The following is a 13466-nucleotide window of genomic DNA, read 5'->3' on the forward strand; positions in this document are numbered from 1 at the left end:
TCATTTTCAAAGAGATGGCGAGCGGTCATGTAGCGAGGCGCAGGCAAAAAGACAGGCTTGGCACCAGGCATGCATGCGCACTCCCGTGAAACAGCTCATTTCACGCACGCGCCCGCCTGCGACAACAGCTGGATTGTGGTCAACTTTTTTCTGCACGATGCGCAGGAAAATCAGTTGGCACAGCCGAAGCAGGCATAGATCACCTGGTGTTTACTACTTGTGGAGTGATTGTCTGCCTGTGTATTCACATAAGAAGTGCAGTGCACACCAACGCAGGCGTGGTGCCCGCTCCGTGTCTGTGGCTCTGGGCACACCTCAATCTAACGCACCCATTATGAATGTTATTGCAGCTGCACTGCTTACTAGCCTGCCATGTATTAACCTGTACACAAAATAAACTACAAAACCAGTGGTTAACTATACAGTATCAAGCCCAGCAGCTTTACAGTGAAAAGGTCCCATGCAGTCAGTTCTTTGGCCTCATCCTGACATGCGTTAGCCCGGGAACGATACAATTTCCAGGTTTCTGAAACGGTCGGAGCATATATAACTTTACGACGTCAAGTCAGATCACACAACATGTTTTACCGTACGTCACTGTCCCACTGCTTACAGTACACTTTCAACTGCAAATTGCCATGATAGTTGATTATCTGCCTGCTGGAGGTGCGCAGCTATTGGTCAACTATGTTATCACCCCCCTGAGTCTGGGATATAATAACTCTTTCCTTCTCTTTACCATCGATTCCTTCAACACGAGTGTTCATTTAACTCTGGAATGGGTCAGTGTTTGCACTTTCAGAGTTAAATATACCCTGGTTTCCCCTCTTCTGTCTCCTGTTTTACCTCTTTACTGCGCTGTGCATAGTCAGCTGGAGCGTGAAATGAACTCACCGACCGGAGGAACAGAGCAGAATGGAATCCCCTCCTTCTCTGCCCTGGCATCTTCGGTGACATTACAACACAACGGTGTGTGCCAACCTGTTCTGGATCAGGGGATCACTTGAAAATCTCAAAAGCTTTGGCGGCCCACCCATCTGGCCACTTAACACGGCAGCCGGAAGCTGTGCATTTTCAGAGCACGTTTATTTTGATGATCATGGTCATGGTCAATTCTTCGATTGTGTAATGGCTTATATCAATGGAAGTTGACACCTCACCCCTGCCCACTTTGACAGGCTGGGATGGCTTAGGGTCGACGACAGAGTACAGCATCTTGCAATGGGTCTGGTCCACAAGATTAGATACACCACCAAGATACCCATGTACCTGTCTAAATACTTCCTTAATGTAAACGAAGTCCACACCCACAACACCAGAGGGAGTGCAACAAACCATGTACAACCCAGATTCGGCACAAACAAGGGACTAAATTATTTTCGCTCCTATGCGACCAAAATGTGGAACGCCCTACCAACAGTCATTAAGACATGTGAATCCCTTGGCTCCTTCAAAACTGCTCTCAAAGGGCACCTACGGATGGCTGCAATTCGAAACTGGCCTCTGTAAAAGCTGAATGTTTATCTGGATTGTACTATGTTTTTGTATGGACGTGGTGTTGGGTGCCTGCACATATGCACACATGGCATCAACGCATGGTGTTGTGTGCAGGCGCCCTACACTCTGTCTTTGTACTATGGATTGTACTATGTTTTTGTATGGACGTGGTGTTGGGTGCCTGCACATATGCACACATGGCATCAACGCATGGTGTTGTGTGCAGGCACCCTACACTCTGTCTTTCGTTTTCTTTTCTTTTATCCCCCTGTTCCCCTCACTGTATATATATTTTTTCCCCTTTTCGCTTCCTATATGATGAATTCCTGTTCTGTTCTTTAACTACATAGAAGTGTCTATTTGTTTGTCTCTAAATGTTTTGATGAATTGAACAATGTGGACCCTGTTGTAAACAAGTGTAAGGCTTAATTGGGTCGTCCACTCACAGTTAACAGTCTTTGTATTGAGTTTGTGCTTGAAATGTACTGTAATTCTGCAAACTGTTAATAAAGATTTCAATCAATCAATCAAACAAGTTCCTCATCTTATTTTATGCTATATTATCATTAATATCGTAGTGTTTTGCCAATCATTTGGTGGATCGACTTGCAATATACTCACTGCCCACCAGTGGCCGCCCCTGCCCACAAGTTGGGAATCATTGCAACAGAATACCAGATGAACTCCATGTCATCAAACAATTCATGTGAAACCAGAAAAGTGTGATTTTGAGAGAATACAATAATACAGAATACAGAATACAATATTACAAAAACACTACAACTATTACAAATAATATTTTAAAAAAGTACACTCAACAGCCCCAACAACAACAAGACATCACAGCTGTAGTTTAGCTGTACTGTAGTGTTCCTGTGTGCTTGGCTGCTTGCTTATACACGTGATCACACTGCCTCAACCTGTCCATCCACTCCATCCAGCCTCGCAGCACTCTGGAGCTATAGCTAACGTAGGCTAATGTGTTTGGACCCTCCATTCAGCAGTAGCTGAGGCGAAAGGGAGCCAGCCATACACTTATTGTTCCTAATACATAATGTAAGGAAGCAGCTCTGAAGCACAAGGCCCCAAAGCTAAGAGTGAAATGAAAAGAAAGAGCCTCTCTATACCACCCCCCCCCCACACACACACACACACACACACACCCACCCACCCACACACACCCAACCACACACACACACACACACACACACACACACACACACACACACACACACACACACACACACACACACACACACACACACACACACACACACACACACGCTCTCTCTCTCTCTCTCTCTCTCTCTCTCTCTCTCTCTCTCTCTCCTTCTCTCTCTCTCTCTCTGTCGTATGTTTCTTTCCCCTCGCTTTTGCACTTTATCTCTCTCACTCTCTCCCGTTTTCTCCGTCCGGTTCTCTTGACCCCCCCGCCGCCCCAACACACACCACACACACACACACACACACACACACAAAACTGAGACCTCAACATTGCAACACAACCTCTATAGCGACTAAATCAGGTAAATGAGTATTTGCACAAACGTGGTGTGGCTACCTGGACCCATAAAGCTCAGTCTCTGCCTGGACTCTGAAGTGGAAACACTGCTTAGCGTCGGCCTCCAGCCACTACTTCTGTTATTTTCGTCATGTCTGTTTAGTTATGTTAGTTTATGTGTTGTTCTGCTTACCCCTAGTTACCCCGAGTGTTAGTTCTGTGTGTTTTAGTTGCAGTTGTAGTTTTTATTATCCTGCCTAACCTGAGCTGGATGGACATTTAATTGCTTATTTTATTGCATAGTAGCTTGCATGCTAACTAACTGTTTCACTGATCTGGGCACAGTGTTCGGAACGTCCAGGGCAGCTGTTATACTGTTTACAGCCTGAAAATGTTCATGCAATCTTTGTATCTTTGAACAACTGCAGGAGTTTGCTGAGCCCAAGGCACCTTTAGCAAGCACCCTCGCAGGCATTCTGTTGTTGTTCCTTTGAGATAAATGGGGCATCTTGCTGGCCGTGGCCCGTACTCGCTGATCTGCTTCCAGCTCTCTCTCTGCTGTGCGGTCCTACCACCCTGCAGTTATGTGACGGCCTGATACAGCTGAATATTTCATATTCCACGGCAGTCCACGCCTCCTCCTCCCTTACTATGCGGTGCAGATTAAGCATAGTGGAAGCAGAGTTGATTATAGTAATGATGGCAAGGCTGAAGAGATGACTATAATTGTAATTGTAAGTAATTAAACGTGAAGGTAATGAAGATCATTTGTACGAATTGCTGGACGCCACAACAATACTGAGAATAAACTGAGAAAATAAGTGTGTGTGTGTGTGTGCGTGTGTGTGTGTGTGTGTGTGTGTGTGTGTGTGTGTGTGTGTGTGTGTGTGTGTACGTGGGTGCATGCTCGCACATGTGAGTAGTATGTACGGTGTGTATTCAGGTATGATACATTATCTAAACACAGATTTACACATTATCTCTTGAAGCTCATTGTGAAGTAGTAGTAAGCAATAAGCATCATAGCGGGTTGTTGCAGTTGCAACAGTGTAACAGTAACGGGCTGAAAGTTGTAAAACAATTACTTTGCTGAAATAATCTATAAAATATACATAAGCATACTTATACTGCATAGTAAGTCCCACACGGACAATATGCTCAAGGGACTGGAGGCTTTGTGTGCACATAAACAAACACATAAATATGCTCAGCTACATCAGAGCATGCTCTCAGACTTCCACTCTCCCGAACATGGTCCAGACTTCAAATTCAGAGCTCATAGACCTCTCCTGACCACCACTCTCACTGATGGTATTGAGTTGCAGAGAGATGTGATCTGCCTCCGACTTGGCCATTGTTCAAATCGTATTAAAAGCATATAACTCTATATTTTGTTTGATTAACCACTCACCATGTTTTCAGTCACCACACTCACTGCGTTTTGACTGGAGCCACTTCATGTAAACTAACCAGGCATACACCATTAGCACGTGCTTGGTAAGCATTTAGTTATGTTGTTTAGTTATGTGATGCTCTATATTATCTGAATCAACTTTGTGTTCATTCATGTGCTAAAAGATTGACTTTGAGCATATTTTGAAGAATCCATTTCTTATCAATGGAGCAATTATTTTGTATTTCTTTTCCACCTTTGGAGTTACATGTCAAGGTACCGGTAACTATACAACTTAAACGTAAAAAAGGTGGTCCTGCCTTTTAAGAGTAGGGAGATGAATCACAAAACCAAGACAGAACCCACAGGGGAAGCAGGTTAGGGTGATGGTGGGTGCCAAGAAGCACATATCCACCTTCAGTATGCGACAGCAAGAGGAACAACAATGGAGCAAAGGTGAGCTTAAATAAGTCGACAAATTGGCCAGCTGCTTGACAGGTCCCAGTTACATAACACACATAATGCCTGTGTGCAGGTGACCCCTCGAATATATCAGCCCGAACTAGCACACAGACAATGCCCCATTTACCTGTAGCTGCAGTAATCTCATCTCACATCCCATAATACATTATATGCACCTACTGGCTCTCAGCGTGGGCGGTTCCAGGGGGTTCCCAGATAAATAATTGACAGCTATGAACAAAAATGACCCTTGACAGGATGAGTTAAACCAACACTGAGGATTTTACAGTGTAGATGGAGATCCCAGAGGTACGAATCGTATCAAATGGGGGTCTGTGACCTAAATGCATAATCAAAAAGGTTGAGAATCACTGATGTGCACCAGAAAGAGATGACAGCTCCCCAGCTCCAAGTGGACCAGTGTGTTTGGTACTCTTGTTCTAATTCCTTCAGTAACGCTCAGTATTAATGCTTATTTTTTTGTTTCTTTCTTTTCTTTTTATTAATCACATTTTATGTCCATGTATACGGAGATAAAGGGCTCAAAACAGGGAATACAAATGTACACCTGTACTTCTCTATCTACGGTATCTACTTTGCATTTTGGAACTACTATACTTTTTTAACAAGGCATAACTTTGGACCATATAACTTTTGTACCCAGGCTACCCACACCCTTACACACATTTCCCTCACACTTTAAGGTGAGGAAAGAACAGATATTAGATCTGTATAACACTATCAGTGATGATAATAACTCATGTTGTCTTAATCTCCTTTGTTCTTGTGTCAATGCAAAGAACAACGATGACATGAACCATTGGAAAGAATGAACCAAGTTCCTTCGCTAGAGGTTTTGGATGTTATAATTGATGGTCGTTGTCTAAGTAGAAAATGAGCATGCGTAGATTACGTACACCTTTTATGCAACACTGCAACAAAGTATTCTTGAATTTCTTGTATAACTGAAAGAACCGATAATAATTTGGTTTATCAGAATTGTATTAATTTTTTATACAACTTTCTGGAAAAGTTATGAATTATAATGTTACACTGATACCATGAACTGCCATCCTGTTTTAAATGTTCTATGTGTACTACAGTATGTGCCTTTTTGCTGTGTTTTTTGTGTTTCATGTTACCTGCCTGTGTTATGCCTTGCTGTAAACCAAATCGCCCCACGGGGACAAACAAATAAATGAACCTGAACCTGATCAGATGTGTCTTTTACTACTATATCGTACAGTACTTGTTTACCATAGATATTACCTACATATTGTCATGCTTTCCATTATTTGCCACCAATGTTCTGTCCCCATCAAGATGAGCTGGGACATCCAGTTTCATTTGTTGTGAACTAGAATCAATATATTTCTTATTGTACGAGGACCTTGAAATTATTGATGGGTATTTATTTACTTATAGTAAGTCTCACTGGTACCCTGCATGATGACTCCCTGTCATGTCCTTGCTACAGTACAATAACAGAAGAATGTCACTACCATACACTGTTAAGTATTTTGGTTTGGATCACTGGTGAATATATACTGTATCTCTAAGCCGATTTAACATCTATGACAATCCAAAGGGGGACAACGATTTGTTGATTTCCGACTAACGTACTATCCTCTCGTGCTCTCATATATAACACAATACATAATTATATGCATTAATAATGTGACACACACACACACACACACACACACACACACACACATGCACAAGCTTCACACTGAGCAACGCAACTGTCATTCTGTTAAGCTCCTCCACAAAAGTCTAGTACTGACAATAAAACATTTAAGAATGCTTATAATGCTTATAATATGTAGCACTGTAAATCGTTCAAACATTGTTACCATGTCAAATGTCAATTCTAATGACATTAAAAAACAATAGAATTCAGTTTCAGAATTCAAAGTTAAAAACAACTTGCAGTAGTGGAAACCTCACACAATTCAAAAGTAGCCAAAATTGCAGATCTACGATCTCAAAACGCCCTACTTGATCATACTGCCGTCTCACACAGAAGCATCAAAAGGTCTACAAACTCCAAACCTTTGCACTGCGCTTCCAGCTTGCCGATACACATTGATTCTCTCTTCTCAGTGAGAATAAGAATTAGAGTATGGAGAGTAAAAGTAATATCATAAGGGGGTTGGAGACCTGGGTTCCTGGCCAAGTTTAAGAACTTTTTAATTATTTCCTGAGTTATAAACACAGACTTCCTTGCGATCTCTTTCTCCCTCCCTTTTTATTTGTGTGTCCAATTACTGTCCTCCAGTTTCAGGAAGTATACTATTGACTGTGTAAATGTTATTTTCCCATCATGCATACTTTGCGCATGCACACACACACACACACACACACACACACACACACACACACACACACACACACACACACACACACACACACACACGTCCCCATACAGTGATATATCAATGTCTGTTAGCAACTCACATTGCTGGGCTGGCAGGCCACCACGGCTGGCTGGCTGTGAGTCCTCCTGGATTTCATGTCCACATCCAGAGGAACAAAGATGGAGAGAGATACGTGCAGCGACACGGGAAAAATCCCAAGTAAAGTCCCAGTGATGTGATGCGACTACACTTCTACTAAGTGACAGCCAGGGACGAGGGGAGGGCGAGAGAACAACATGGAGATGTGAGAGACATGGAGGACATTGAGGATGGACCAGAACTAGGGAGTAAAGGTGAAGTGAGAGAGAGAGAGAACACAAGATAAAGAGGGAGAAAGAGGTGGCCAGAAAGAGAGAGAGAGAGAGAGAGAGCAGCTTGCACTGCACTTCTGATAGGCAGATTAGTAGTGATGCTGAGAATCCCCTCGATCCGTCCGTCCGTCCATCCCTCCCTCTCACTGTCAGTACCGCCCCCTCGCACACACACACACACACACACACACACACACACACACACACACACACACACACACACACACACACAGTTGTATCAGCAGCCCACCCAGCTTCATTGACACTGCCTACGTTTAATCCCTCCCCTCGACTCTCCTCACCACCACCCCCCACCCCACCCCTTCGCTTTCAGTCCTCGTGCCCTCCTTCCTTCACTCTATTTCATTTCTCGTGCTCTATCCCTCCATTTCTCTCTCCCTCTTTCCCTTCCCTTCCCTCCCCTCCCCCCATCCCCATTACATGTACTCACTGTATACTGTACTTCTTCCAATCCTTTTTACTCTGTCCTTCTCTATCACTGTATTTGATTCTATACTCCCTCCGAGTCTGTTTCCATCCCCCATCCATCCATTGCTCCTTTGGCCTTCGTCTTCCGTATGCAGATGACACTGTTTAATTACCACCGTGGAATAACATACTCCAGTATGCAGATGAGAGCTCGGTGCGGCGTTTAGAATGCTTTTATTCTCCCTGCACTTTTGCCACATGCGCGCAATTCTTCATTTGGCTTTGCTAGCTTTTGTGCTTCGGTTTGCACTTGTTTTAAAGGATCATTCTATTATTCTCGCTTTATGCTTAATCACTCATATTAAATGCGTTAACTGGGGATGTGCACTAATAGCTGTACAGTATGACCTTTTCATTGTGCCATAACCACATGCAGCGTAAATGAGAATAGACACAAGTACACAATTAATAATTTAAGAAGACTGGCTGAAATAAACATGGTGTAAAAAGTGTGAATGGATGTGTGCAGACTATAGTTCTCCTGAACGCCAGGAGCACCACATGGTCCAGGCTCCAGAAGTGTTTTTCAACGATTTACTATGAACCTGAAAGTGGCATGTCACTATGCCTCACACATAACCATAAACAAACCTGATATGCCCATATACTATACTGTACCAGTAAGACGCGCAAACGCGGGAAGCGAACGCAGCTGAGACCCTGCAGATCATGTCTGTCTGTCTGTCTGTCTGTCTGTGTGTGTGTGTCTGTCCCGCTGTTACTGTATATGTGGACCTGGCCCCTTTTGTGCCCATATATATATGCTGATGCAACACACTCCATATTTGGACGTATAGCGGGACAGACACACACACACACACACACACACACACACACACACACACACACACACACACACACACACACACACACACACACACACACACACACACACACACACACACACACACAGACACACAGACAGACATGATCTGCTAGGTCTCATAGTAAGTGCTCACTGCGTTCGCAATCACTGCGTTCGCAATAAGCATGCCACTGTGACTCAGACATAACCATAAACAAGCCTGATACAGTATGCCCATATTATAAGCACATATGAAGAACTGGTTGTCCAGAACCGTCAATCCAACCGATATGCCCAAATATGAGCATCTCCATATATGGGCATTGGGCATATACTGATGACATCAGGGATCTCCATTTATGGGCAAAAAAAGGGACAAAATGAAGAACAGAGATCTCCATACTGTATGTGGGTATAAAAGGCACTCAGACTCACAACAGGTAATATGAAATGTGTACAACAATGTTCAGAATTACTAAGGGCCTTTACACTTACAATACAACACAAAGAAAAGGATTCTGTGATGTGCTGTAACTCCAAATCCCCCCCCCCCCCCCCCCCCCCCAAGTCTTGTTGTTTACACACCAGTGTAAACTGATAACCATGACCCTGTCCAGACTCAAACCCTCTGCTCATTACTGTCAGGCTTAGACTCAAACCCTCTGCTCATTACTGTCAGGCTTAGACAACAAACAGACTCAAACCCTCTGCTCATTACTGTCAGGCTTAGACTCAAACCCTCTGCTCATTACTGTCAGGCTTAGACTCAAACCCTCTGCTCATTACTGTCAGGCTTAGACTCAAACCCTCTGCTCGTTACTGTCCAGACTCAAACCCTCTGCTCATTACTGTCAGGCTTAGACTCAAACCCTCTGCTCGTTACTGTCCAGACTCAAACCCTCTGCTCATTACTGTCAGGCTTAGACTCAAACCCTCTGCTCGTTACTGTCCAGACTCAAACCCTCTGCTCATTACTGTCAGGCTTAGACTCAAACCCTCTGCTCGTTACTGTCCAGACTCAAACCCTCTGCTCATTACTGTCAGGCTTAGACAACAAATAGACTCAAACCCTCTGCTCATTACTGTCAGGCCTAGACAACAAATAGACTCAAACCCTCTGCTCATTACTGTCAGGCTTAGACTCAAACCCTCTGCTCGTTACTGTCCAGACTCAAACCCTCTGCTCATTACTGTCAGGCTTAGACAACAAATAGACTCAAACCCTCTGCTCATTACTGTCAGGCCTAGACAACAAATGGCATCAACAATTACTGGACAGACACCACCCAGTAATGTATGAGGTGTGCGTGTGTGCGTGCGTGCATCTACAGTAAGTGACATGTTTAGTCCAGAAGTTAGCAAGTGTTGGGGAAAGTAGTATGACTTAAGTAAAAGTAGCAGCAACACTGAAATGTAGGAATAGTTACAAGTAAAAGTCCTTTGTTACAAATTATGTAAATACTCAAAATCTTTTGAAAATAGTATCGAATACATGTATAATGTATAATAGTATAATAGTGTATCTGTAAAATACAAAGTTTTCAACAAATTGCAGTGGAGTACAAAGTACAATATTTGCATCTGAGATGTTACGAAGTGGAGTAGAAGTAGGCTATTGAAAAACATACATAAAAAAAATAAAAAGTATACACAAGCAAAGTAAAAGTACCTCAACATTTTACAGTATTTGACTCAATGTGAGTATTAATTGCGAACATGTACTTAGTTACTTTCCACCACTGGAAGCTAGATACAGATATACAAGTAAGACGCGCAAACGCGGGAAGCGAACGCAGCTCGTACATATTTGGGTTTTGGACGTATAGCTTCTTTGGGGACTCCTTATATGGTTATGGCTGAGTCATGGTGACGTAACAGCGGGACAGACACAGACACACACACACACACACACACACACACACACACACACACACACACACACACACACACACACACACACACACACACACACACACACACACACACACACACACAGACAGACATGATCTGCTAGGTCTCATAGTAAGTGCTCACTGCGTTGGCAATAAGCTACAGTAGTGGTTCCCAATGTGGGGTCCTTGGGGGGATTCGAGGGGGGCCCCAGCAAAATGTGTCTATATAATGTGTACAATATATTGTACATTATTATATTTATATTGAGCTCATTGCTGATTTTTTTGTTTTTTTACATAATTATTGCGTCAATATCTGTGAAATATCAGCCTGAGCCAATATCGATGAAATAACGGTGAACTAACGGTCCATATCCTTAACTAACGTCCATAGCATCTCATGTACAGTATATCTGCTTCTACTGTATGCTCATGCACACCTTATGTCTTATAGCTCTGTTCATAGCTCTGGCTGAGAAGCAGGAACCCTGAGCATTAAAAAGTCAGAGTGGGGACTAGCATTGAACTGTGTCAGCATTGAACACTTATACAGTAGGGATCTCCATATCTATTAATAGCTTGTGCATTATGTTAATCCCAGTCAGTCCATATGTGCAGATGGCCACAGACTTTAACCACTTGTCTTAAACCTTATATAATTCGCTCTACATTACATAGCAGAATGTTCATCTATTTTTGAGGGACGCTAGCCCCTTCTATATCCAGCTTTTAGTGTACTGTATGTTCACAAACTTTGTCATATACAAACATTAAATTCTCATTGACAATGAATGGACAATTTTCCATCATAGTGTCTGATGATGTCATAGTGTACGTCATGATGATGTACAATGAGCGTCCCTCACTTCACACGGGTGTGATTTTTGATATATCTAGATCTATATTGTCCTTCTAATATGTGGGGGTGCCGTGTTTCTTCCATTTACAGTCTTCAATTCTTTTTAATAATTTGTAAAGAGTTTTTATTCTCCACCACTCCCTTTTCCAAAAGAAGTATAAAAATAAATGAAAATAGTAAATGAAAAAACACGGGCCCCTCAAGGACAACATATGCAGTCACCAGAAAAAGGTTTTGGGTGTTTTCGATGAATCTATCATGGTTAAAATGGAGTTTGAAGTGGGGTTGAAGGGGGCGGCTAAAATGAATATCAAATGTCTCAATTCGGATCCTCAAGCTCACAATGTGTGGTGATGCGACGCATTGTGAGTTTGTAGATGATAGATCGTCTATTTTCAAAAGATTTTCAGACTTTCTACTTTTGGTATTTGGTATTTTATTACCAATACTTTTGCACTTTTACTCAAGTAAATTTTGAATTCCGGACTTTGTAACAGTCTAGTATTTCTACTTTTACTCAAGTACAAAATGTGAGTACTTTTTCCACCACTGGAATTGACTGAGTACTCCTCACAGCTTCACACTCAGACGTGGGTGCTGAGGTCCAACTGTAATCCATTTGGGTCCCAGCTGAAACTGTACGTGTTCAAGAACTTCTGCCTGTATAGGAAATCACATGAACGCTAGCGGTGGGGCTACTGTAACATTCGGCAACAATTGCAAATCTACAAGCTCACAACACAGCACGTTGTGATTTAGCAGATCGTCTATTTTTGGCCAAGAGAGAAGGGTAAAATGAAGGTGCCTAGTACAGAGCCCTGGGGGACTCCAGTCATAGGGTTACATGGTTAAGTAGAGATGGATAGATGTGCAGAGTGAAGTGGGATGGAGGAGAGAAACAAAGGAAGATGAGAGACTTCAATCAATCCAGTAATCCTCCATTATAATCCCCTCCCTGCACCAGCTCAGTGGCCTTGTGGTTACAGTGTCTGCCAGGTCTGGGTTCAATCCCTGGCCATATAATAGTACCCAACGCCTCACTGTTTGACACTGAGCAGGAATGTACTTGTACATCAATCCTCCTCCCGGTGTGTGTGTGTGTGTGTGTGTGTGTGTGTGTGTGTGTGTGTGTGTGTTGTAAACTTTCAGTTACAATGAATGAAACACTAAACCACAATAGATTTGTGCTCTAAATCAAATCAGCCCAAACGGGAATTCAGAGCTGTTTTGTGTGTGTGTGTGTGTGTGTGTGTGTGTGTGTGTGTGTGTGTGTGCGCGCGTGCGCGTGACAGCGTGCATTTTTATGGGCTCATGCACGTACCAGCAACAGCATGAGGCTAACTCTTCACAGTAGAATTCACATTGTCTTTTGGTGCCGAACAAAGCAGCGCTGCGTGCAGTGCAGTGCAGTGTGTGTGTGTGTGTGTGTGTGTGTGTGTGTGTGTGTGTGTGTGTGCGTGTGTGTGCGTGCAGAGGAGGTTAGAGAGTAAAGGAAACCAGAGTGTTTTAAAAGCACCGTTCTAGTGAATAATTAATGAAGTAGGCGGTCCTCAGGGAAGAAGTTAATGAGAATGCTTACGCAGGAAGAGATGGAATATTCCATGTACTCAATTCATACCAGGAAGAGAGGGCAGCATGTTCATTCTCAGCACAGAAAGCTTGTTTGTACGTGTCCCGAGGGCTTAAGGTGTACTTGTGACCAAAAGTATCCTTGTTAAAAAGCCAGTCAGGCTTGTAAATTGAGAATGGGTTTAATATAAGTGAGCCACCTGCCCACAATGTGGTCATGTTGGCTTCAGCGAGGCTTTCAGCTGGTCTGTTGTAACTGTCTGGATGA

At 43.1% G+C, this 13466-nt stretch overlaps 1 protein-coding gene across 1 annotated transcript in view; it reads right to left on the minus strand.

The window, feature by feature from the left end:
- Positions 1–13466, minus strand: part of osbpl10b (oxysterol binding protein-like 10b) — a gene marked incomplete at its 5' end in the record, with an annotated part of 66512 nt that overhangs the window by 14462 nt on the left and 38584 nt on the right. The gene's annotated exons all lie outside the window — the stretch shown is intronic.

This window comes from Protomyctophum bolini (assembly GCF_963924005.1).
Source record: "Protomyctophum bolini genome assembly, chromosome: 7".
Lineage (NCBI taxonomy): Eukaryota > Metazoa > Chordata > Actinopteri > Myctophiformes > Myctophidae > Protomyctophum > Protomyctophum bolini.